Raw genomic sequence first — 5,395 nt, forward strand, 5'->3', positions numbered from 1 at the left:
ATCTTTTATAATTAATGTGCATCCAACATTTGTCTTGATATAAATGTCATCAATCCCAACAATCTTTGAGTGACTGGTATTTCCCATCTTGACTGTCCCAAAGTACCATGCTTGTACCTACGGAAAAACTCTCTTACTGGAGTGGCATGGTAGGATGCCGAGGTGTCAACCACCCATTCTGACTCTTGACTTGATAAGTGCATGCATTCCTACTACTCGTAAACAATGAGGACCATTGAATCATTATTGTGCACTGCATTAGTTGTGTTGTCGTCATTCTTCTGGCCAATACTCTTGCCTTGACCTTTCTTTGGGCAATCGCTTTTGAAGTGACCATTTTGACCGCAACTATTATAATTTTTACCCTTTGGTCGATTCCTGGACTTTCCACGAACTTTAATTTATCACGGCTACTCGATGCTTTATAAAGGCTTCTTCTTATGTTATTCATGATAAGAGTTTGTCCCTAGTTTTTAGGCTACTTCCTCATCTTATCATTGAGTAGGATGGTTGATGTGACCTCATTTAAGTCAATGGTATCTCTATCATGTAGGATGGTTGTTGCCAAGTTATCATAGGAAGACGGCAACGAGTTTAGAAGCAAGATAACCTTATCTACTTCAGTGATTGTTTCTCTAAGGTTTGCCAACTGCGTGACTAATCTATTAAACATATTTTAATGGAACAAGAAATTTTTATTTTCACTCATATGAATGGCATAAAGTTACTTTCTCAAAAATAACTTATGTATGAAAATTTTGGACATATATACTTTCTCGTCTTTTTCAAATACCACATGCACTATTTTTGTTGCCGATATTATTGAGCACCTCATTAGACAAGTTCAATTTAATTGTACTAGCTGCCTTCTTATCCACGGTTGCCAAATCATCAGCTTTTATGATTTCGAGCTTTTCCTCTTTGCCTTCTAGTGCAATATCTAATCCTTGTTAGATGAGTAGATCCTTCATCCTTCTTTGTCATATGGAAAAACCATCATTACCACTGAATCTTGTTACTTTATATCTTACTCCTGATATTTTTTTTTCATAGAGTAAAACCGACCATAAAAAATATTTTTATAAAGAAGCAGAACATATGCTCTGATACCAATTATTGGGAGAATAACCTCCACAAAAATAATATTCAGGGTATACAACTGTAATAAGTACAGATTACTAAAATACAGTAAGCAATGATAATAATAATAAGAGAAATAAAGACATCGAGATTTTACATGGAAAATCCTTTTGAACAAGAAAAAACTATAGCCCAAGAGAAGCAATTGATTTCACTATAGCAAGAATTTTACAATTGGTGGTAATAAGTAAAATACTCCAAGATCACTATACACTCAAAAGAAATAAATTTGATTTTTTCACCTCACTACAATACCACTTAAACTCTCCATATTTTTTCTCATAGAGTATTTTGCTTCTTACTTTGTGAATTGCTCTCTTTCTCTCCGTTTGATGTATTTTATAACCGAGAGCAAAGGAACCTATTTATAACGCTTAGGATTACTTCATTGATGTCATCAATGACATTATATTAGTAGCAAAAGTCAAATACCACGTTATGAAATCAAAGGATGATTTGTCGGAAAAAAATATTCCTTGTTGTGCACTTGGTTAGTTTGACATTCTAAAGCCAAAGGCAGTTGTCTTCCTTTCACATGGGCATGGGATGGACCCATCAGAATAAGCTAATCCTGGATTACATGAGATTTGTCATTATTACACCATCAATTACGAATCAATTATGTAATGTACAATAAATATAATTAATAATTGTAACGAGTAGATATTGAATGAGATAATCAATGACGAATAGGATTAATATTTAAAATTTTATTCTCCACATTGTATCCTATCTTCTCGCAATTATAATGTTCTATTTTTGGCTATTTAATATTCCAGTAGAACAAAAGTAGATTTATTCATACTAATAAGAATTCACTTTTCATTTGATCTTATTACTTCATTATTACGTTCATTGCTTGTTTAGTTTCGTATTATTTTTATTTGGAAAATAAATCAAATCAATTGTTAGTGCCCTAAAATACAAATTCAATTGCTTTGACCTACAAATCTAATTTTGGGTTAAACATCAACACCTTTGCTACCTTTAGTTTTCTAACTTCTCTAAGGGCTATGGTGCAACTTTCTACACCAAACACTTTTGTTTGTCATTACCGCTTTTTGTTTCATCATCAAACTCGAAAATATATAACATTTAAAGAAGAAGAAAATTCAAAATATCTCAAGAATGAATCGATTATTAATGGATATACTATATCAAGATAATTGGACTTGAGAAATAAATGCACATAAGTAGAGAAGTTTTAGTTTGTTTGCTGAAGTTTTATCTGCGCAAGTGGCGAGAGAAAATTATGAAGCAATTTTCCTGAGCTAATTTTTGGGTTGAATTAAGTCAATATTCAATTCTTATCTTCTCCAATTGTCATTATTATAGACAAATATCACGAACAAAATCTATTCAAAAGTGAAAAAGAAACATAAGCATAATCTCCTTTAATTTTAGGTTTTGGGCATCCTGAACAAAAAGAAAAATATAAAAAACATGGAAACAAAATTCATTAATGTCCTTTTGATGAAACTGGAATAGTAACAACGTCTAACCCATCAATTGACATCATAGAGAAATAATACGAATAAATAGATTCAAAAGTGAAAAAAATAGAAGCTCTTTTTTTTGGAAATTTTTTAAAGATTTGGTAAGTCTGTCAGACAGCCAAGAGACCATCCCGCCCATGGTAGAACAAGGCTGAGAAAAATCCTCTACGGCACCAAGAACCCTTTATGGGGGAAATGGAAACTGTTAATCACGTTCTGGTTACTTGGTCATGTCTCATCAATCAGACTTGATTTCCCCTGTCTCCTTATTTTGAAAATCATGAAAAAAAACATATAACATTAGATAAGTAAACACAATCATAATTCAGTATATATATATATATGAGAAGTAAATTATAAACAGAACTCATCCACTAAAATGAACAGATCAACAAAGTCTACAGATTGCAATCTTCCAGCATAATATACTGGATCACAATAAATTACAAGATATGAAACTCCAGCAATAAATACAGGGGCATATGGGGTTTGGGGAGGGTAGTCTGTACGCATACCTTATCCCTACCTAATGTAGTTAGAGAGGTTGTTTTCAATAGACCCTTGGCTCAGGAAGAGCAAGAAGAAGAAGAGGAAAACAAGGAAGGAAGGAAGATGAAAGATAAAAGAAAAAGGGAGAGATAAAGGATAAGTGGTACCAAATAATAGCAACAGGGAATACAATATCCGAGGTGAACAAAATCACATAATGTAATAAAAATCTAAGAATATGAAGGGACATGCATGCTACTAAGACTATCGGTGAACAACTATAAACTACCTACTAACCTTCTACCTTAATCCTCGACCTCCACACCCTCATCTCAAGGGTCATATTCTCAGTGAGCTGAAGCAGCGCCATGTCCTGCCTAATCGCTTCTCCCCAATACTTCTTAGGCCTAGCTCGACCTCTTCTCAAACTCTCCATGGCCAACCTCTCACACCTCCTAGTAGGAGCATCAATGCTTCTTCTCTTAACATGTCCGAACCATCTCAGCCTTGACTCCCGCATCTTGTCCTCCACAGAGGCTACTCCTACTCTGTCGCGGATAACTTCATTCTTAATCTAGTATCTCTTTGTACACCCACACATCCATCTCAACATCCTCATTTATAATAATCTCATATTCTGCACGTGGGAGTTTTTGACTGGCCAATACTCATCCCCTTACCCTTAAGTCTTAGCGGCACATTCCAATCACACAAAACACCGGAATCGAGCCTCCACTTTATCCATCCCGCTCCAATGCAATGCACGACATATTCGTCAATCTCCTCGTTACCCTGGATAATAGACTCGAGATACTTAAAACTTGCTCTCTTGGGGATAACTTGAGCATCAAGCTTAACCTCTATGTCTGCATCATGGGTCCTGTCACTGAACTTGCACCCATGTATTCTGTCTTGGTTCTACTCAGTTTGAAACCTTTATACTCCAAGGTTTGTCTCCAAACCTCCAACCTCGTGATAACACCACTGCGCATCTCGTCAATCAACACTATATCATCGGCAAATACCATGCACCAAGGCACCTCCCCTTGGATGAGACGCGACAATATATCCATTGCCAAGGCAAATAAAAATGGGCTAAGAGTCGATCCCTGGTGCAACCCCATCACCACAGGGAAATGCTCCGAGTCACCACCCACAGTCCTCACCCGAGTCTTAGTATCATTATACATATCCTTAATTACATTAATATACGCTACCGAAACACCGCTAACCTCCAAACACCTCCATAGGACCTCCCTCAGAACTTTATCGTATGCTTTCTCAAGGTCAATAAACACCATATGCAAATCCTTCTTCCTCTCCCTATGTCACGACCCTAAATCGTACCCGGTCATGATGGCACCTATCGTGAAACAAGGCCAGCCGACACAAATTCCCAATTCACTTAAATAGTTATAATAATTCATTTTAAGTCATAAATAAACTATAAATCCCAAAATAAAGAGTGAAATAGAACAACTGCGGAACAACACAGCCCGACATCGGGGTGTCACCAGTCATGAGCCTCTAAACATTCATCTAAGAGTATGAAAAGACCACACAGTCTAGTATAATGCTATTACAAGGAAAGTAAAGATAGGAAGGAGAAGTACTGGGCTGCAAACGCCAAGCAACTACCTAGTCAACTCCTGATAAGCCTACAGTGGGAGCAAATCAGCCAACAGTAGCGTGGCCTATCGTGTCCCCTTTTTCCATTTCTGACGGGAAAGTCCGGGTTCCGACATTCCATAGGGTGTAATGACTCATTTCCTTTTGGCAATTGGGTATTTGAAGAGTCGTCACCTAATGGATTACGGTGCGTTAGGGCACCTAGAAAGATTAACTCTTGGGTTGGTTTGTATTACCAGAGATTAGGGTAAGGGCTCGAAGTAACCTCGAGGGAAAAGTGTTAGGCACCCCTCTTGGTCCACAACTGTGGGTCCCGGCCGAACTTATATTCACAAATTAGTCCATTATGAGTAAACAATTGAATCAAATAGGTAGCAAGTAAAGCACGTTGGATAACTCAAGTAATAAGATAAAGATTGGGACAAGTTGTAAAACAAAGGTTTTAAAGGGAGTTTTGGTAAAAGAGGGGTCCTATGTTGGTTATCCTATAGGATCACCCCACACAATGTTCGGTAAACACTCCTTGATGAGGGTCTACACGTGACATTAGCGTGTCGTCATCATATCCCATATCTACCCTTCCTATCCCCTTATTGGTCATGCAAAGCGAGTGTTTGGTCAACAATCTCTATTGTGTGCTA

Source organism: Nicotiana tabacum, chromosome 20 (assembly GCF_000715075.1).
Source record: "Nicotiana tabacum cultivar K326 chromosome 20, ASM71507v2, whole genome shotgun sequence".
Lineage (NCBI taxonomy): Eukaryota > Viridiplantae > Streptophyta > Magnoliopsida > Solanales > Solanaceae > Nicotiana > Nicotiana tabacum.